Source organism: Macrobrachium rosenbergii, chromosome 53 (genome assembly GCF_040412425.1).
Source record: "Macrobrachium rosenbergii isolate ZJJX-2024 chromosome 53, ASM4041242v1, whole genome shotgun sequence".
Classification (NCBI taxonomy): Eukaryota; Metazoa; Arthropoda; class Malacostraca; order Decapoda; family Palaemonidae; genus Macrobrachium; species Macrobrachium rosenbergii.
Genome location: NC_089793.1, coordinates 42,471,952 through 42,495,197, shown reverse-complemented (window position 1 = coordinate 42,495,197; position 23,246 = coordinate 42,471,952). Strand labels below are relative to the sequence as shown.

Sequence of the window (23,246 nt, the reverse complement as noted above, 5' to 3'; positions counted from 1 at the left end):
CTAGATATTACTTTGCTGACAATCCCTTTATCCTGGTATTACTGTGCTGACTGTCCCTATTATCTGGATATTACTGTGCTGACTGTCCCATTTATCCAACTATTACTGTGCTGACTGTCAATTTTATCCAGATATTATTGTGCTGACTTTCAGATTTATCCAGGTATTACTGTGCTGAGTTTCCCATTTATCTGGATATTACTGTGCTGACTGTCCCATTTACCCAGGTATTACTGTGCTGAGTGTCACTTTTATCCGATATTATTGTGCTGACTTTCAGATTTATCCAGGTATTACTGTGCTGACTGTCCCAACTATCTGGATATTACTGTGCTGACTGTCCCATTTATCCAGGTATTACTGTGCTTGCTAACTGTCCCTTTTATCTAGATATTACCGTGCTGACCATCCCATTTATCCAGGTATTACTATGATTGCTAACTGTCCCTTTTATCTAGATATTACTGTGCTGACTGTCCCTTTTATCCAGGTATTACTGCGCTAATTGTCCCTATTATCTGTATATTACTGTGCTGACTGTCCCATTTATCTAGGTATTACTGTGCTTGCTAACTGTCCCTTTTATCTAGATATTACTTTGTTGACTGTCCCATTTATCCAGGCATTACTTGCTGACTGTCACTTTTATCCATATATTATTGTGCTGACTTTCAGATTTATCCACGTATTACTGTGCTGACTGTCCCATTTATGTAGGTATGAATGTGGTGACTGTCCCCTTTATCTAGATATTACTGTGCTGACTGTCCTTTTTGTCCAGATATTACTATGCTGACTGTCCCTTTTATCCAGGTATTACTGCGCTGACTGTCCCTTTTATCCAGATATTGCAGTGCTGACTGTCCCATTTATCCAGGTATTACTGTGCTGACTGTCCCTTTTATCCAGGTATTACTGTGCTGACTGTCCCTTTTATTTACATATTACTATGTCAAATGTCCCATTAGCCAGGTATTACTGTGGTGACTGCCCCATTTATTCAGGTATTACTCTGCTGACTGTCTCATTTATCCAAATATTACTCTGTTTACTGCCCCTTTTACCTAGATATTACTGTGCTGACTGTCCCATTTATCCAGGTATTACTGTGCTGAATGTCCCATTTATCCAGGTATTACTATACTGACTGTCCCTTTTATCCAGATATTACTGTCCTGACTGTTCCATTTATCCAGGTATTACTGTGCTGACTGTCCCATTTATCCAGGTATTACTGTGCTGACTGTTCCTTTTATCCACATATTACTGTGCTGAATGTCCCATTTATCCAGGTATTACTGTGCTGACTGTCACATTTATCAGGTATTACTCTGCTGACTGTCTCATTTATCCAGGTATTACCCTGCTGACTGCCCCTTTTATCTAGATATTACTCTGCTGACTGCCCCTTTTATCCAGATATTACTGTGCTGACTGTCCCATTTAAGGTATTACTGTGCTGGCTGTCCTATTTATCCAGGTATTACAGTGCTGACTGTCCCTTTTATCCAGATATTACTGTACTGACTGCCTTTTATCCGCATATTACTATGCTGAATGTCCCATTTATCCAGGTATTACTGTGCTGACTGTCCCATTTATCCAGGTATAACTGTGCTGACTGTCCCTTTTATCCACATATTACTATGCTGAATGCCTCATTTATCCAGGTATTACTGTGCTTACTGTCCCATTTATCCAGGTATTACTGTGCTGACTGTCTCACTTATCCAGGTATTACTGTGATTGCTAACTGTCCCATTTTATCCAGGTATTACTGTGCTGACTGTCCCTATTATCTGGATATTACTGTGCTGACTGTCCCATTTATCCAGGTATTACTGTGCTTGCTAACTGTCCTTTTTATCTAGATATTACTTTGCTGGCTGTCCCATTTGTCCAGGTATTACTCTGCTGACTGTCCCTTTTATCCAGATATTATTGTGCTGACTTTCAGATTTATCCAGTTATTACTGTGCTGACTGTCCCAACTATCTGGATATTACTGTGTTGACTGTCCCATTTATCCAGGTATTACTATGCTGACTGTCCCTTTTATCCAGATATTACTGTGCTGACTGTCCCATTTATCCAGGTAGTACTGTGCTGACTGTCCCATTTATCCAAATATTACTGTGCTGACTGTTCCTTTTAGCCACATATTACTATGCTGAATGCCCCATTTATCCAGGTATTACTGTGCTGACTGTCCCATTTATCAGGTATTACTGTACTGACTGTCCCTTTTATCCACATATTACTATGCTGAATGCCCCATTTATCCAGTTATTACTGTGCTGACTGTCCCATTTATCCAGGTATTACTGTGCTGACTGTCCCATTTATCAGGTATAACTGTGCTGACTGTCCCTTTTATCCACATATTACTATGCTGAATGCCCCATTTATCCAGTTATTACTGTGCTGACTGTCCCATTTATCCAGGTATTACTGGGCTGACTGTCCCATTCATCCAGGTATTACTGCGCTGACTGTCACTTTTATCTAGATATTACTGTGCTGACTGTCCTTTTTATCCAGATATTACTGTGCTGACCGTCCCATTTATCCAGGTATTACTGTGCTGACTGTTCCATTTATCCACGTATTACTGTGCTGACTGTCTCTTTTATCAGGGTATTATTGTATTGACTCTCACTTTTACCCAGGTGTTGCTGTGGTGACTGTCCATTTTATACAGATATTACTGTGGTGACTGTTTATCCAGGTATTACTGTGGTTGGTCCCTTACTGTTTTGATACTGGTCCCGAGTACATGTAGTGAGGCTTGATAAACCCATAGAGTCTCGAGTGTTTGAAATTAAGTATGAAAACCCATAGAGTTTTATTTACTTTTAGTTACAAAGGGAAAGGGAAAGGGGGTGGGGGATGGGGGAAACAGGTTTTCAAAAATGGAGGCCACTTACAAAATTTTTTCTAGATGTGTCAAGCGGTTCGGATTTCTGTAGAGTCCATACAGAAATACAAACATTCTCTTTTATTATATAGATTTTATATATATGTGTGTAAATATGTATCTATAATACATATATTTATATTTATACATACTTCGAATTTCAATACACTTTTGGCGTCTGCTGTATTAAGACAACACTTTTCCGATTACCAATATCCGCTATTTTCTTCCTTGTTAAAACTCTGAAGGAAATTATGTCTGAAATGTTGCTTCAGCTGTCAACATTGAATAAGAAATGAAACAACATAGAAGTAATTTTTATCTTCTAAGTTTTAGCCTTTAAGATAAGGGAAACTGGAGATGTGTTTTCTTAAAATAGCCGACGCCAGTATGCACTGACCCTGAGTAAGAATTGTTAAGAGAAAAACTGCCCCAAAACCACCCACATCTATATGATTGACCTCGTTTAAAATATACCTTTTATTAAAAATGTAGTTAATGAAAATGTTCTGCAATAATAACATCTGATGTTTTTGTTAATGTTATGTAGAGAATTCACGAGATTTCAAATATATTCATTTAATGAATTAAGCTACTCAACTGTTAATATAAATTTTCAACCTGAAGTGACACAACGGGTCACGGGTGGTCTAGTATAGATAAACCGGGTGTAAGACAAATTTATGCAAATATTTTGGGAAAAGAAAGAAAAAGTCATTCTGAGCAGAAAATGTTCTATAAACATGCATTTTAAGGCTTTGTTTGTCGGTGAGGTGAATTTTTAAAATAACTGTTATCATCAAATGGGCAAGTAAGATGGCGTACTGGATGTCGGAGTGAGTAACCAGGGATATGGAGGCGGGGGGAATGGAGCTGATCAGTTCACGTGTTACTCTGAACGGTCTTGCTTTTCCGCCAAGATAACTGAGCGTGTCCGGGTTACAAGTGTCAAATTCCAGATTCATTTTGAGAGCAAGAAACTGGCGACAATGCCTTACCGTTCCAGTAAAGTGGAATATGCAGATAAGATGTTTATTTATGGGTTTTGCAACAGTTCCATTTCTAGATTACATGGTTGTGAACTCACTATCATACAAAAAAGGAAATCGGCGATTAGGGCGATGTGAATAAAATACCTCCAAATCAAATGTATTCCTCGCATGCATCATTGAAACTTCCCTCTCCGTCAATGCTGTTCACTGGACTCCAATAAAGAAAAGAAAAGCAAGCCTAATGGAATCTCCCCTCCATCAAAGATAGGCCTATTCATTAAACACCGATCAAAGATTTAAAATGTATTATCAAAAATCTCTCCTTCTCCATCAAAAGTATTCATCACACAACAGTCAAAGGAAAAAAAACGCACATATGAAAACGCTTTCGTCTCTGTCAGATTAAAAAGAACGGGAACATTTTGGAAAATTCACTTTCTTCATTCTTTCCTGTCAAAGGCAGCCTACTTATACAGTAATCGAAAGAGGTGAAAAGCAGACATTGTTCAAAGTGCAATATCTTCCCTACCTACGTTCCCTTGCTATCATGATTACTGTCACTATCACTCATTCAGCACAGGCGTAGGCCTAGTCCTGACTCCTGATTCATCAATTCCGTTACGAGGCGGCAGGAAAGTTTGCGCTAGAAGTCAACGATCACAAATAAATGTTGCCAAGCAACATTTACACAACTTTCTTGATTCGTAAAGCTAATCATTAAAATTAATTTCATGAAGTCTGTTCACAGGTGATTTACTAGTTGAAGGGGCTGTAATGTTACATTTTTCAATAACCTGCAAGAGAAAATCATAATTAAAAGGCTAGCAATCCAATTGCCTAACGCCTTTCATCAACCGACATCCCATTCGCGCCAGCTTATTTGACCGTTTAATGATAACGGTTATTTTAAAATTCGCCTCACCGACAAACGAAGCCTTAAAATGTATGTTTATAGAACATTTTCTGCTCAGAATGACTTTTTCTTCATTTCTTAAAGTATTTGCATAAAATCGTGTTACACCCTGTATATGTGTGTGTGTTTGTGAACTAGCTCCTATTTATTGGAGGATGGACTCAAAGACCATATATGGCGCAATGCTAGGCAATTCCTAAGGAAGGAGCTCCACGTCCCACACTTGCGGTAGGCTTCTTAGCTAGATGACTCGCTCTTACTAATTTGAAAACGATAACAAGAAATTGTGCATTACCTACTAAAAAATATGTCAGTGACCTTTGATGTCGAAGCACCAGAAGCACTGAGAAATTACTGATACATAGCTCAATTCTTCATCCGCATTCAGGGCAGTTGTCGGAATTTGACGTGATGGAAATGTGGAAAGTCACCTTAGAAGTGGAAGAAGAAAGAACTTAGTTCAAACCTTTACAACCTTTCAGGCACTAGTTATAACATAACAATCACCCTATCAAGTGCTATACTGCATTTATACTCTAATATTTACAAATAGCAAGCTTGAAGCCTGAATATTACGCTATTATTACGCTTTTTTATTTCAAAATTTCCAAGTATCTTACCACAAATATAACAGCAAAAAATTTAACACTATAAAGAGATGTATAATTATGACTTAAAATTAGCCAATGTCAATCTTACATTTCAACTAAAGTTTTACCATTACCAGCATTTAATACATGGAGCTCAGCATGTAAAACCGTCAGACTAAAAAAAAAAGGAATAAGCATTTCAGAGTTTATCTCTGTCAAGGTATATATCTACTCAAGCGGGAATGATATAAAAAATACGGGTTATTAGTATGTCTAATGGACCTTAACCGTCTCGCTTTGATTGGGTTTTAGGGGTTCCCAAAATGCGTTTTGGATAAAAAAGATTGTCAGATTGATGGGCATCTGTCAATAAAGAGTACTGCAGATGTGTTATTATTATTATTACATATATTATTACGCATTATTATTATTACGTATTATTATTATTGCTAATAGATTCGTAGTTCAAAAACAATGTAGTAATTATATAGTAAATTATTGCACTATGTAAATCAAAAAGATTTTAGGAAGAGATATGTTCTCATCAGTGTTAACGTTAAAATTTAACGTTAACACTTTATGAGGAACACCATTCCTGTTTCAAAGTCTTTGATTTATTACATAGTAATATATTTACTATATAATTGTGAAACATTATTATTATTATTATTATTATTTGGAAAAGAATTGGTGACTCCTTCTCTCGCTTTTATAGCTTAGTGTCTTGTGTGCTTTGCTTAAGAAATAGCTTTGTATAGTTCCTTAGAAATGGTAATGATAGCCATCATTATCACCAGTAAATACTGTCCTCTGTCATTGTAAATGTAATAAGAATTATCTTCTCTAAACTTTGTACATCTCGTGTCTTTCGGTGCTTTTACAGGAGAGTAACAGAAAAGGTAATGTAAATGAAAATAACCTGAGTAGAGTCATTTGCTTGGGACGTTTTTGATAAATGACCCCCACAAGTATGTTTGGTGATAATGAATTCATCAAGATAGTAGGACGCTTATCCGTTTATGATTCTTGATTCAGCTGTCAGAATGTTATTGTGGAAGTGAATGCTTTCCTGTCGATATTTGTAGGCACCCGCTGTTAATTACTTTTTTTCTTTATTGAAAAAAAAATAACTCCCAATAAAGTGGAAATTTTAGCTATTCTGGCAATTTAATAAAATTAAAGTTCTGTACCAGTACATGAAATTTTTGTCATTTAAATTGATTTTTTTAATAGATTGTTTAAAATATGCCAAGTTTCAGGTTTACTACACAGGTAGCTTCATTTATTATTATTATTATTATTATTATTATTATTATTATTATTATTATTATTATTATTATTATTTTGTCTATCACAGTCATCCTATTCGACTGGGTGTTTTTTACAGTGTGGGTTTCCGGTTTGCATCCTGCCTCCTTAGGAGTCCATCACTTTTCTCACTGTGTGCGCTGTTTTTAGTGGCACACTTTTCTGCGTGAGTCCTAGAGCTACTTCGGCATCTAGTTTTTCCAGATTCCTTTTCAGGGATCTTGGGATCGTGCCTAGTGTTCCTATGATTATGGGTACAATTTCCACTGGGATATTCCATATCCTTCTTATTTCGATTTTAAGGTCTTGATACTTATCAATTTTTTCTCTTTCTTTCTTATCTACTCTGGTGTCCCATGGTATTGCCACATCAATGAGTGATACTTTCTTTTTGATTTTGTCAATCAACGTCATGTCTGGCCTACTGGCACGTATCACCCTATCTGTTCTGATACCTTACTCCCAGAGGATCTTTGCCTGGTAGTTTTCTATCACTCCCTCTGGTTGGTGTTCGTATCACTTATTACTGCAAGCTAGCAGGTGTTTCATGCACAGGCTCCAGTGGAGGGCTTTTGCTACTGAATCATGCCTCTTTTTGTACTGGTTCTGACCAATCACCGGACATTCGCTTGTTATGTGGTTTATGGTCTCGTCTTTCATATTGCACTTCCTGCATATGGGTGAGATGTTATTTCCATCTATTGTTCTTTGGACATGTATGGTTCTTAGGACCTGATCCTGTGCCGCTGTTAGCATTCCTTCTGTTTCCTTTTTGCTTTCTCCCCTCTGTAGCCATTGCCATGTTTCATCGCTAGCCAGTTCCTTTTTCTGTCTCATGTACTGTCCGTGCATTGGTTTGTTGTGCCATTCCTCTGTTCTGGTTTTCATTCTCCTATCTCTGTATATTTCTGGGACTTCGTCTACTTTTATCAGTCCCTTCTTCCCATGCACTCGTTAACCACTCGTCTTCACTGGTTTTCAGAAATTGCTACTCTGCTCGATGTTGGCGCAGTCTCTATGCTTAGAGCCCTCTTCCCCCTTCCTTTCGTGTTATGTATAGTCTGTCTGTATTTGCTTTTGGGTGAAGTGCTTTGTTTTGTCATGTGTTTTCTAGTTTCTGGTCTGTGTTGCGGAGTTCAGGTCCACCACTCTGCGTTCCTATCTGATTACTGGTACTGCCCATGTGTTTATGGCTTTCGCCAGGTTTCCGTCGTTGAGTTTTGACTTGAGTATCGCCTCAGTTCTCTGCATATATATTCTTTCCTGATCGTGTCCTTCATCTCATGGTGTTTTATATCCTCCCCTTGCATTATTCCCAGGTATTTGTATCCTGTCTCATCTATGTGTTTGATGCTGTTCGCGTCTGGTAGCTTTATCTCTTCAGTCCTTGTTACTTTGCCTTTTTGTATGTTGACCAAGGCGCATTTTTCTATTCCAAACCCCATCCTAATGTCCCCAGATACAATCCTTATAGTCTGCATTAGGGTGTCTATTTCCTCGATGCTCTTACCATACAGCTTGATGTCGTCCATGAACATCGGATGTTTAATTCTGTTTCCTCCTTTCTTGAGTTGGTACCCAGCTTCCATCTTCTGCAGTACTTTTGTCATGGGAATCATGGCTACTATGAAGAGTAGTGGGGACAGTGAGTCGCCTTGAAAGATCCCTCTCCTGATGTTAACCTCTGCTAGTCTTATCCTAGAGCTTGTAAGTACTGTATTCCAGCTGCGCATTGTATTTTTAAGGAAGTTAATGGTGTTTTCCTCCGCCGCATATATTTTCAGGGATTCTATTATTCACGTGTGCGGTATCATGTCGAAGGCTTTCTTGTAGTCAATCCATGCCATGCTTAGGCTGGTTTTCCTTCACTTACTATTCTTCATTACCAGTTTGTCTATTAGGAGCTGGTCTTTTGTGCCCCTACACTTCCTTCTGCAGCCTTTCTGTAGTTATTTGCTAAATTTCTCTTGTTCTTGTCTTTCTGTACTAAGGATGTTCTCCCTGTGGTCATCCATTTGGGCGCATGGTGGTTTGTGATACAATGCTGGAGTTGTTCAGCTATTCATGGGTGTAGGGTCTTGAAGTTTTTGAGCCAGTGTCCATGGACTTCATCGTGACCTGGGGCTTTCCAGTTGGACATTTTCTTTAGTTGGTGTCTGACTGTGTCTGTCGTGATCTCGGTGAATCTTTGTTTTATTCTCCCCATTTCTTCTGCCTTGATTTCCTGGAGCCATGTTGCATGTTTGTTGTGTGATACCGGATTGCTCCATATGTTTTCCCAGAGTCTCTTACCTGGTTCAGCTTCAGGAATTTCCTGGTGGTTGTCTTCCCCTCTTGGTTGGCTGTATAGTCTTTTCTGGTTAGTTGCGAAGAGTTTGTTCTGTTGGTATCCTTTATTCCTGTTCATATACCGTTGGATCTCTGTTTTATATCTTCTTTGTTGTTTAGTCCTTCTCCTGTACTTTGTATTTCTCATTCTGTTCCTCTCTTGTTTTCTTGCTTCTTAGCCTCTTTTCTGCCATCTCTTTCAATTTACTCAAGTCAGATCTCATCGCCATGATTTGTTTTTCCAGTCGCCTTTTCCAGGGCGGTTGCTGTTTTGGTTTCTGTTGGGTTGGTTGTGATATTGGTGTTGGTGTTTGTATCCCCATGATAGAACTCATGGGGATACAAACACCAGCACCACCATCACTCATGGGGATACAAACACCAACACCACCATCACAACCAACCCAACGAGTCTTGCTCCTGCGTATGCCAGATTATTTGTTTCTGTGATACTTGTGGTGTGGATTAGTCTCATTATTTCATTAACTTCACTTGTTTTTTCCCTTAGTTTCTTTGTGTTGTAGGCTTTTATGGAGGGGATTTTTGTTCTTTCTGTATCTGGCTCCTTCCATTGTCTGATCTTTTCCCACCATTCGGTGTTTCCTCGTGTGTCGTTGTTTGGTAACCCATCATTGCTGTCGTTTTCTGTGGCATCGTCTCTTAGTTCGTCTTCTTGTCCTTCGTTGCTGGGTGTTATTCCTCATTCCAGTTCCTCTCTTTCTGTTGTGGAGAGCCAGTTCTTTTCCTTTATGTTCCTTACTTGGTCTGCCAGCCTCTGTTCTGTTTGAGGGGTGTTATTTATCTCATTCCAGATGCTGACCAGTCTTCTTCTGTATCCTCTTTCTGTCGGGTTGCTTCTGATGTAGCATCTCCATATTTCCCTATTTTCCTTTCTTGTCCATTTCTTCTTCTGGTTTGCCTCTGTAGCTCCAGTCTCTGGTTGCTGGTTACTGTCGTTGTGGTGGTCATTTGCTGGATGACGACCTCCAAGTACCTGACAGTCCTCCCCGTCGATTGGGTTGTATACCTGGCTGCTGGACGAAGCTCCTCTGTTGCCAGAGGTCCCATTTACGTCGTTGTCGTTTATTCTTTCATTTCTTGCCATCATTGCTGAGGTTTGCTATTTAACCCATAGCTGGACCCTACCCCACCGGGAATAGGTACTCATTTACAGCTGAGTAGACTGAGGAAGTTATGGTAAAGATCCTTTCCCAAGGAATCAACGCCGAGGAGAGCGGTAACCCATCCAACGACTGACCAGCCCCAATGTTGCTTAACCAGTCCATCGATGAGCTAAACCATTCTGCCACGGCAGAGTGGCTTATTATTATTATTATTTAAAGGACATGATATTCATTTGCCCATCGTATTATTCCTGACATATAAGTAAGAGAAATAAAGCTAATTATTACTTAATTCCTAATTAGTAAAAATAAAAATATGATTAAATGCTTATTCTTGTTATTTATAGTTTATTAACTGTAAATTGTGATAATTCAAAGGTTTGACTATAAACTTCGTTGGTTTTTGCGTGGGTATAAAACAATTATTCCAATCTTTTGAGATGAAATAAAAATGAATTGATACACGATTAGGCCAACTTAGTTTTTGTAAGAACTTACATTACGACGTAAATATTGAGTACGTGATAAAGTTTAAAATTTAGCCACTGTTCCAAACACATATCTCTTTCGGTATTCATATATATCATATTTAGAATCTTTGAAACGTTCAAAATTTTTGTTATTAGCAGGAAAAGTGGCATAATTATAATTGTTTCTGTCGTCGAAAATGGTTTTTATGTAAGTGAGCAGTTAGTTATAATTATCATTGTTGTTGTTGTTTTTCTTGCTGTCAAGCAAGGGATTAAAAAATGAGAAGAATATTCTTTTCAACACGAGTGAAAAAGAAGGAAATGAAAAACTAGACGCCAGCCACATCTCCGCAAGTGTGAAAGTAGCTGACTGTTGCATATGTCAAGTCTTCTTGTCTTTTTAATGTCAGGGACTGAAGCAAATCCATTAATGTTTCTGACACGGCAATCCATTAGTCCGTTTCATTAACAGGTAAGATTAGGTGTCAAATACCGTAGCCATTAGGGCTCCGGGCGGACAGGTGTCGGGGGATAAAAGTTGCAGTATTTAGGAGGCGTGGCTGTCGTCGGTGCCCTTCATATTTTCTCCTTTTCCTTTTATTTCTTTATAACGGTTCTTTTTCGGTTTACTTTCCTCTCTAGGTACAACTCGACTCTATTCTTATATTTAAACGTTTCTATTTTTTCACCTTTATCCAGTATTTAAAACTTGGTGGTTTCAATTTAATCTACTGTTTTATTCTTCTTAATATGTGAGGCCTATCTCATATTTGTTACGACAGGGTGGTTTTAATTGATTGTATTGCAATATATGTTCTTTTGTTATATCATTTGTTCCTCTCTTTTTTTAGTTTTCTGTAAAAGAAAATATTGTGCAGGCTTTGTCAGTCCGCGCTTTTTCTGTCTGCCCTCAGATCTTAAAAACTACTGAGGCTAGAGGGCTGCAAATTGGTATGCTGATCATCCACCCTCCAATCATCAAACATAACAAATTGCAGCCCTCTAGCCTCTGTAGTGTTTATTTTATTTAAGGTTAAAGTCAGCCATAATCGTACGTCTGGCAACGCTATAGGACAGGCCACCACCGGGCCAAGGTTAAAGTTTCATGGGCCGCGGCTCATCCAGCATTATATTGAGACCACCAAAAGATATATCTATTTTCGGCGGCCTTAATTATACGCTATACAGAAAACTAGATTTCGCCGAAGAAATTTCGGCGCATTTTTTACTTGTTTATTTTGTTACCGCTAATATTTTATGACCAAGTTTTTTTTGCATGATTTTCAAACCCTCTTTTCATATATTTTGAAAAGCATTTTAATGATAAAAGAACTGACTGCATTTTCAAGAGGGTATATTCAAGATAAAGAAAAATAGCTATTCCTTCCCTGGTGGAATTCGAGCCCACGCCCTATAATAAAGTTAGGTCACCGATTACTTCTCCCAAATTAAGCCTGCAGTACACGTGATGTCATGGATCCCTCGTTTGCCCTGAATCTTGGTACTGCCCGGTGCCTTTGTTTTTCCATTCTCTCTCTCTCTCTCTCTCTCTCTCTCTCTCTCTCTCTCTCTCTCTCTCTCTCTCTAAGGTCTCAGTGAGACGACTGATAATTGAAATAAAATTTCTAACGCCATTTAGAGATGGATTTTATGGAAACCGGGAAGTTGCAGGTGGTTTTTAAAACCATATTGCCTATTGCCATTTGAAACAATAGTTTATTCACTTGTAAGTGACAATTTTTCTACTTGCTCCTATACATTTTTTACCTTGCTGTTTATTATTCTTTATTAAACTATCAAACTATCCGCAAATATAAAGATTCTTAGCAAAAAACAAAATAAAAACTGTTACGTCATCGGGAACATTTACACCCGAGAGATTTATTAAGAACGCGGTTTCTAGAAACTATTTTTCCATTGTCAGTGCTTCACCATGGACTTCATAAAAAGTTTCCCTTATCACAACTAATCGAGAAAAAAACTGACTTGAAGTGATACGATTCTCCCCTATTAATACATTATTTCCAATAATAATAATACTAATAATGATAATAATAATAGTCTTCTGAGATCCTGTTTCATTCATGTTTTCTTAAATTAGGTTATTTCATTGCAAAATGTTCTTATAAAATATCCACCGATATACCCAGAGCCTGTTTTCAGTTACTTCCTGGCCATGTTTTTCATTTCTAATAGATTGAAGAGTTTTTCTTCCACATCTTTTTTCTAAATCTAAATCAAAGCTCTTAAATACCATGGTAGCTAAACATTATGGCTAATGCCAGCTCCCTTTGATACGTTTTGCTCATTTCCCCTTTACATTTAAAGGATATTTCATGCCTTGCGGTGACATTACTATTTTCACTCACCACTTTCATTTCCTTTTCTAGCAACCACTTTTTAATCTAAATTGGAAATTCATCTCATTTGCAGGGTCATGGCGACCATTTTACATAGCTTTGATTTTCTTTCTTTCATTCCCATTCAGTATTCACAATCCCTGTCCATAGAGGATGGTTGGTTCAACAATCAGTTCATGCTTTCCAACCTTGGCTTCCGCTGATACTCCAAATTTCCTCCTGATCTTTTGCAAACATTCTGCTACCTTTCGTGCTCTGCCTAGTTTGTGACTTCTTCTGCCATCCTACCATCATCCGAAATCTTTACTCCAAAATATTTTTAAGCATCTACTGCTTCCATTCTCTCGCCGCCTCCTGTAACATTCTCTGTTCCATCTTCTTGGTTTCCATTACCCTCTTAAGCTTACTACTGGTCACATTTGCTCCTAACATACTTGCCTTGCAAACACTTTCAATTTCTTTCATTAATTTTCAATTTCCTTCCATTATCCCCAGTCAGTAGTGTATCAACCGTTCCACTCCATTCAAAACCTTTCTTATGTCAACTTTGTCCCTACATCTATTGTCTTAGGTCTGACTTTCGAATCACTCCGCCTCTGAGTATATCAAACTGACAAGTAACATAACGCACCCTCATCCCAACCTCAGTATTACTTCTAACCAGTCTTTCTCGTGCATCACCTGCCATCATAAAAACTCACTAACTCTTTCAATGTTTACCTTCTGTACCGTACATCCTCAACATCCTCTACATAAAATGGGTGATAAGCTTTCTCTTTAGCAGATATGCGTGCCGCATACAGACATTTCGCTGGATTTTCAGACTTTTTATATAGCCGTTTCATAAACATCACATTCGTAATCCCATTAATTACTGATATTTCCATTTTTCAGCTTTATATAATATGTATATATTTATATATCTACACATTTATGAGTATTTATATACTGTATATACTATATATATAATACATACATATATATATATATATATATATATATATATATATATATATATATATATATATATATATATATATATATATATTGTGCGTGTGTGTGGATAATTTGTTAGATGAATTCTTACCTGTGCATACATTTATTTGAAATATTTTTATAATATATATATATATATATATATATATATATATATATATATATATATATATATATATATATATGAATATCTCATTTTCCTTTGTAAATGTAATCTCATTTGCCTTTCCATTCATTCAACGAAGTAGAACAGACTCAAAAATACGCTGTTGTCTTTGAATGCAGTATTTTGTCTGCCCTATGGTGGTAATTCATGACCAGAAATATTAACGGGGAGTGTAATGTCCTTATCTAGTCCAGGCCAGAGCACGACTAAGAAATGAAGGGAAAATAGGAATAGAATAAGAGTTAGCCTCAAAGGACACGATTGACACCTAAGATCTTATGGGATGGAAAGCAGTCGCTTAATACTAATCCATCGGTCTAGCAGCTTCGTTCTAAAGTGAAATTCGCAAGAGAACTTAGGAATTTTTACAAGAGACAGCAATCACAGTGAGACCTGTAAAAACAAGTGTTTCATCTTTCGGAAGGTGCGATGTTCTTCCCAAAGAGTGTAGGAAAGCTATGCAATTACTGCTGTGAAATTTTCTGGTAGTTGTGCAATTTGTTTTTTTATCGTTCTAATTTTTCTACTTTATTCTCTTTAATTTTTTGTTTGACTGGTATATGAATAGGTTTGGTGTTGTAGCTATTTCCCACAGGCATACCTTAATTTTACTTGTTTCATTGATCAACATGATTCACGAATATTCATATTTTCTACACATATTTCTCACATTGATCTTCCTTTGCCATGCTTTAAGAAAACCAGTGTGATCAAAAGGGATGTTTTATTGTAGTGATGGATTACCCATACGTCATTAAATAACGTAATTCGACATTTATAATAAGCTTAGGTGTCCTGTAAGTGAAACAATGTGCACTTTACCCTTAGAGTTTATGACTTCATTGCGGTAATTCCGCACATTATTTAACTTACCCTTACATTTTATAAATTTTCGATACTTTTTTCATTAATATTCGACTTTTTCAGGTTTCAGGATCACAGGACCAGGAGTAATTGATACAGGTAAGTGAACAAAAACTGAATGCTGTATAATATAGGTCGAGGTGACGGTTTAGATATTCTGATGCAGAATTTTTTAAAAACTGGATTTTGCCCAATAAAGAGGGTATCACAGTGTGCGCGTTATGTCATTTTGCAATACTTGACGCCAGCTTGGGCCAACTAACCAGTATTTGTTGTCATATACATACTGTATATCAAGGCAGTGGCCACTGACCAGCACGCCTTTAATTTTCATGAGAATATTAGCTACTTGGTGCCATTTTTAGCAGCAATATGCTGAAAGATGTCAGGAAACGTGGCCGAGAAAGACCATCCTGTCTCATATCGGTTTTGAGCTGCTGCGTGTTTTTCCAAATGAAGACGGAGAAGTGATTGAAATAAAAATTAAATCTAACCTGCCCATCGCCGTGTTGCTTTTCACCGATAATCCAGATCTGCGAATTGAGCGCGAACTGTGGCATAAGACTACAACGCTTCCTTTCATAAAGTTTTTTTTTTTATGCACGTTTCAAAGACTTCAACGTGGGTATCTGTCTGACGTTAATTTCGTGTCTCTTATTATGTTGAGGAGTTAGTGTAAAATAAATGCTTTTTTGTTTTTGTTTCTTAAGTAAGTTTTCTTTCTAATAATTTTTTGTGATTTTTTTAAAAAGCTGAATCGAAATTTAAACGAAAATAACCTATGCCACTGTAATATTCACGTAAATTTTCATCCGGTTACATATAGAGTAATTGGTTTTGTGGTAATGAAGGCACTAAACGCAAAATACCTGGGTCAAGGTTGTATTACAACTTCCACTTTCTTACTTTTTCCATATCCAAGATTGGATTGCCATTAGGCATAATGTGTGGTTTTCGAAGCATATTATTATAACTTTGCAGATTTTTTATTTCGAAAAACTACGCAAGAAGAGTCGTCTTTTATCTTGCATCGCCAGAACGTGATTGTTCTTTATATGCATCGTTCTTAAATGAAAATATTTACTTTATTTTATTTTCTCAGACCTTTTGTTTCATGATTAATTTGCTTCCCTGTTTGTGTTTAGTCCTACCACTAACTGTAGCAGTTCATGTAATGAGTGTGTAGACCACAGCGGTGAATTATATGTTTAGAGTCATTTAACTATAGTGAGTTAACCGTGGTTGAAGGAGGGCTTTGAAACTTAGCAACCTTTTATCAAACAGCTTTGAATGACCCGTAAGTTCCCAGTACTTATGCTGTGTTTCATGTCTCCATCATCCTAAGCTGCTGGCTTCAGATCGTATGGTTACAGGAAGCGGAGTAAGTTTTTATATCACCTCAGACTGTTTATACTTGTCGAAATCAGGACTTTTACTGTAACCGCCTTACATATTTAGCCGAAACAAGCTTTTCGGTGACCGAATGGTTTAGTGTTGGAATTCGATTATCGTAGGCGTGAGATGGAAACTAGGCGTTCTATATTAGAATTTTCATTTTAATTTTCATTTGAGAAAAAAATATCGGGTTCTGAATTAAGCGAACGCATCAGGACAGGAAAGTCAGGAAAACAAGTGGTTAATCTAGTAATCATGATACACACACACACACACACACACACACACACATATATATATATATATATATATATATATATATATATATATATGTGTATATGTGTGTGTGTGTGTGTGTGTAACAAGAATACAGTATGAATATCTCTTCCTGAGTAACGTGTATTACACCGGTGTGCGTTCGTATCTTTCTTTCCGATTTGTAAAATATCCCTTTTTGATAGATATCACCCTAAACAATAATGCACGCACCAGCAAGTTTTTCGAAAAACGCAGAAATGACTTTTATATGTATATGGGAGTCCCCATGAGATGGGCTTCCCGACCGCCCTCCCCTCCCTCCACCCTCCACGTCAATAGAATGGGACGTCAATATAGATACATGACAATTTTGGTCGAAAATATGAACAGTAACTTTACTGGAACGGCAAAACGAAACTTAATATATAACCTTTAAAAATGCATTTTTGTTGCTTTTTTTTAAAGCCATGATATGAAAAATTGGCAGGAGATCAGTCATTAACTTTTATTCATTAACCGCCATGAGGGATATGAGGGGGATGGGGGGAATGGGGAAGGGTGTTGTATGGTTATTTTCCCCCCGCTCATCCCCTCGCCCGCCCCTTCTCCCTTCCCTCATCTCTCCCCACTCCACTCCTCTTGGGGAAATGGTGTATCGGAGTGTTGGGGGAGAATGTTGTTGAATGGTTATTTGCCCTCTACTGTCCCCCTCCCATACTCCCTCCTTCAGTCTACCCCCCAGTCCCCCTGAACTCCCACCCCTTACCTTTTGTTATTGAAGGTACAGCAGGCGCCGACATAATTGCATGTTTTCAGTCTGTTTGTTCTTACGTATACATGTCTGGCTTTGCCACGAAAAATTTCAGAATTTTCATTTGCTGATCGTTGTGCTGCTCTACCTGTAAATGTATTGAAAGACGTGTAAGTATGGTGAACTTCATTATTATTATTATTATTATTATTATTATTATTATTATCATTATTATTATTATTGTTGTTGTTGTTGTTGTGGTTGTTTAATCGACAATATCCATAGATGTAGCAAGCGGTGCTAATTACTGGCTTGGAAAATGTCATTGATCGAATCCATTAATAAACTTTTCCCAACGATAAGAGAGCTCCTAATTATGGATGTTAGATCCCTTAGATGAATAAATGTCTCCTTTAAGGAGCCTTTACATTTGATGCCATTGACATTTTGCTTTTCACTATAAGGTACCGAAAAATTATGCGAGGATTTTTTCTGTCTTTTGTGAGTCACAAAATGACCTTGTGTATTAGTCTGCAGTCCGAGTTCTTTAATGGTGTTATAAACCTAAAGGAAGGTAAGAGAAAGGTGAGTTCCCTATTTATTGAATGAAAATAGAATGAGTTTCAGGAGTCTCCAACAGGGCTCGGTTATGTCTGGCTGTTGAATAGCTGTTTGAAGAATTATGACAGGTATTAGTGGCTGGATTGATGTAACTGGAAATTTTTGTGACTGAAATGAGGGCTGTAAATAGAATGTGGTGTTTCTCTTGTTTTCAGACAATAAAACCATTGGCTGGTAATAACCAACAAAAGTTGCAGAAACTGGCGCGAGAGAGTGAGTGTATTTGCTAAAAGAGAAAATTATACGTGAAGGTTAGAAATTTAGCCGTTTATGTAGAAGCCGATGTTTAGAAAGTGGAAGTGGCTCAAAATAATAATGCGGAGTAAATTATACGGATTAGAGAAAAGGGAAATAATGGGGTAGGTGTGGCACTGTAGATAATGGAAGTCCCCAAAAAGAGATATTAAAAAGAGGAAGCATTTCTTTATCTATAGAGGCTAAAATTTCAATCACGGAGATAATGAACCAACACTTATCTTCTGGAAATGAAGTATAGTTGTTAAATGCAACTGGCGTTAATCACTTATGTTGCTTTGTATATGAGAGAGAGAAAAAGGGAAAAAATGAAGTATGCCGCTCGCTCAATACATGTAAGGAGTATTGAAAGGAGGATCAAAATATATAGAGAAATGAGACCCTTTGACAAAACGTAAACCCTGAGTGAGAAGGTTATCTGTATTTGTTCTCCGAAAAGTTTATTTTTTAAGCAGGGTGAATGGGTGAAAAGAGGGAACGGGAAGAGGTTAGTAGCTGAGAATTACTAGGGAAAAAATGCAGTCGACGTGGTGATGAAAGGTGTTTTATTGTACAGTATTTTTAAGTGACAAATGCTATGCCTTTCTACACCGAGGAATCAATCTTTGTACTGCCACCTGAAGAGGGAACGTAGCAGTGACCAGTGACCGGTCCTTTTTATTTCTTCTCTCTCTCTCTCTCTCTCTCTCTCTCTCTCTCTCTCTCTCTCTCTCTCTCTCTCTCTCTCTCCGCCTCCTTTTAGAGGAATTGATTTACTGGTGAAAAATTATTATTATTATTATTATTATTATTATTATTATTATTATTATTATTATTATTATTATTATAGTAGGAGTGGTTGCTTTTGCAGTAGCGATAGTAGTGGCACAGAAATAAAGAATAATTAACCAGACGATTTGTGTGTAAAATCAAGAGTAACATGGTTCTTCCGAGATCAAGTAGGAAACAATCAAGATTACCAACGCTGTTGGCTCTTGTGAGAGAGAGAGAGAGAGAGAGAGAGAGAGAGAGAGAGAGAGAGAGGAGCTCAATTTTCTCACCAGTGAAGATTGGAATCTTAATGAAAACATGTCTCTTGTACATACCAAAGCCAGGTTTTAAACACTTACACGTTAGGAGCAACGATTAAGCTAAAAGCAGTAGGCGAGGAGAGGGAAATTTGTTTTTAAGTTAGCTAGTTCAGATATTATTGTTCTGGAGACTTGTGGTTAAGTGAAGGGGTTTTACTATAATAGCTCTAGCCGAGGTCAGCGTGGCCAACTCACTCTCAGTCTTTTATCATTTTGTTTTTCTCTTATTTCAGTTATTGGATTATTTCAAATTATGGTATGCAGTTCTTAAATATTTATGAGCATACGTATGCACGTCCTAGACATTTCTTTCACGGCGTATGTGGATTCATATGTATATTTACAAAGATATTTCTGTAATTGTGCTTACGCACATCCTCCGTTGTATAAGCACTGTAATAATCGTATTTGTAATATTTGGCATTTATTAATGGAATTGGTTCATTAATTATTATTTACTGCTTTCATGGGTCTCGAATAAGAAATTTTATTGCCCCAGTAATAAAAGGAATTAAAACTAATATTTACGAAGATATTCTCTCTCTCTCTCTCTCTCTCTCTCTCTCTCTCTCTCTCTCTCTCTCTCTCTCATTTGTTAATCCCATCTCATACCACTCCCGGTCCCTTACTACCATAAGAAGAGATACAATAACACTTCCATTGGCAATCGTCATCATCATCATCATAGTTATCTGGCTGTCGGACTGTCTCTTAGCCAAAGCCATCTCGTTTACCTCCATTTGCATATAGATTGTGATTATTTGCTGGCGAGAAATCCCACCTCCCTCAACCGCCACCCACACCCCCCCACCTCCGCGGCCCAACCCTCCTCTCCATTCGACTTCGGATGACCAGACAGACAGACAGACAGACAGACACACGCACACCCATAAGTACACACGCAGCAGCCTTTCTCATTTAGCCAAAGTGCTGGCTGGCGGTCTGGCCCAGGCAATTACAAGCATAATAGCCCTCCTCATCCCGCGCTGTAACTACAGCTACAAGTTTCTTTAATGACCTGCAAAACGAATGCTCCGGAATTTTCTCACTCAGCGTCCCTTCGTGGTGTTACACAAGACGCCATAAATCACATATTCTTTAAGCACGCCACCACGTGAGGTATTAGCCGCCCTTCCCCCTATGGAACCATTCCAGGCCCCTTCCAGACCCCCTCCAGACCCACTTATTCCTCTCCCATCGTGTCCCTTTCGCGTGTCTGCTAGCTTTTATTTCCTTTTTCTTCCAAATTATCTGAAGCCTCCTTTTATTTTAGGGTAGATATCCGAGTAACAGATCTCTCGTTTCCTTCACTGTGATAATTTGGATTCCGCTTCCGGTCAGTATTAGGAATAACGATGCATCCATGTCTAAGAGGTTGCAGTGCTGCCTTGGAGTGTCTTACTCATTATTTAACAATTTATTTGGAATGCTTTGCATGCCATGAAATAATTTTTATCTTTTCATAATTATTTTTTACTTTGCATGTGGTTCTATTGTTTTCCATTTCCTCTGCTTTTCTTCCTCGCATAATGGTCACAGTACTCTACTTGAGCTTGGCAGTAAAGTCAATAGCCTTTAAAATAATAACAATAATAATGATAATAGAATGAGCTTCAGGAGTCTCCAACAGGGCTCGGTTATGTCTGGCTGTTGAATAGCTGTTTGAAGAAATGTGAGATTGAAAAGGGAAACCGAACAAGTTCCCGAAAGCTATCTATATTGATTTATCTTTAAATATATGCACATATACATAACTGTGGATTTGCTTCTCCAATAATAATAATAATAATAATAATAATAATAATAATAATAATAATAATCAGATTTGGGTTGAGGATAAAAGAGTGTTCTTTGATATTAACGAAGCCACTCGTTCTCGTTTTTTACGCGTTTTTTGTAAAAGTAATTATATTATCTGATAATCGTTTTTGTGGGGTAAGGTCTTCTGCGAGTTTGGTTTTCTCTAGATGATAATGGCAACAAGAAGAGTTGTTTAATGCTTATTTTTCTTTTCCATTTTACCCAAGAACTCGCGTATAATGTATAAGAGGTTTCCATTTTCTTGAATTACCCTTCAAGCGAATGATAGCCTTATGTTAAATGACGAAAACGTAATAAAATGCACATCTTTCTCTTTTCTCTGAATCGTGGTTTGCTATATATTGTCTTGTATCCCTTCAGTGCCTGCTTATGTTTAGAACCATCTGATTTGATTATGTATTTTCATAGTAGAAACTTAGTAATATTCTGAGTTACAGTTTCCATAATGGTACAATTTAAATGGGAAGTATAAAAGAAGTTTAAAGACTGGTAAGGAGACAGGTTCTTTTAGTTTCGACAGGTGATGTATACGTCCCTTTGAATTTTGGTAGGAAGTTCTCTTTTCGAGATTGGCGAAAGGCCCCTTTTACCTTCCAGGTAAGACTAGACTTAAGGGCGTCATTTCAAGAGTGGCTTGGGACCTTGATTTCTCATAGAATTTCTTTTAGGATTTTATTCTTAGATTGACTTGAGGTTGTTATTATAAAACCAGTGGAAGACTCTTATTCACATTTTGGAGAGATTTCAGTTCAAGAGTTGTGATCATCTAAAGTGAATTATATATTAAATGTTGAAATACTGGAAAACCTATCGATATGTGGATATTGAGATAATGGACATGATATTCTTGAATCTCTCTCTCATATATAATATATATATATATGTATAATATATATATATATATATATATATATATTGATATATATATATATCATATATATATATATATATATATATATATATATATATATATATTTATATATATATATATATATATATATATATATATATATATATATATAGATATATATATATATATATATATATATATATATATATACATAATATATACATATATATATATACACATATATATATGTTTATATATATCTTTATATATAGAAATGGATGTATATATGTGTGTGTGGATGTTCCAGCATAACTGTGAAACGCACTGAGCAATTTCAACCAAACTTGGTATACATATGACTTACCATCTGGAAAAGAATAGTGTAGGGGTAAGACGTCACCTGTGCCAAAGGCACCAAAGATGGTGGGGTTAGAGGCCTTCCCTGAAACTGGGCTGGTTCTGCCCGTAGACTTCGTAGCTAAATAAATTTTACGGGTTTATCATACCTCATTTCAGTATAGTGTACTTATGACCTACTGTCTGAAAAGAATAATGTGGTGTGGGTGAAAAGAATAATGTGGTGGTGGGCGGGTAAGACATCACTGGCACCAAAGGAGGTGGGGGATGGGAAGGGGGTGACAGAGGGAGAGGAAATGTCAGAGAGAGTAGAGGGAGTGTTAAGGAGAAGAAAGAGGGAAAGAGTGAGGGAGGGTTCGAGAGAGAGAGAGGGGGGTGGGGAGGGACTGAGAGAGAGTGAGAGGGAGAGGAAGTGAGAGAGAGTAGAGGGTGTGTTAGGGGCGAGAAGGAGGGAAAGAATAAGGGAGAGGTATGTAGGGAGAGAGAGTATATCGGTTGTCATTAGAGTTTCCCCGGGCACCGCTGGGTTGGTCAGCTAGTAATCTATATATATAGAAATGAATGTATGTATGTATGTTTGTGTGTGTGTGTGCTTGTGTATGTTCCAGCATAACTCTGAAACACATTGAGGAATTTCAACTAATTCGTAAGACATCACTAGCACCAAAGGGCACCAAAGGGGGTGGGGTAGGGAAGGCCTTCCCTTAAACAAGGCTGGTTCTGTCCATAAACTTAGTAACCAAATAAACTCTACAGGTTTATCATACCTCATTTCAGTATACATATGACTTACTATCTGGAAAGAATACTGTGGGGGGCAAGACACCACTGGCGTCAAAG

General features: G+C 37.4%; 1 protein-coding gene across 1 annotated transcript in view; it reads left to right on the top strand.

The window, feature by feature from the left end:
- The window catches only part of LOC136834417 (uncharacterized), a 442,334-nt gene that overhangs the window by 154,824 nt on the left and 264,264 nt on the right, over positions 1-23,246 (top strand). Inside the window, exon 3 of the mRNA XM_067096993.1 lies at positions 15,092-15,127. The gene's annotated coding sequence lies outside the window, so the exon portion shown is untranslated. The remainder of the gene's footprint in view (positions 1-15,091; positions 15,128-23,246) is intronic.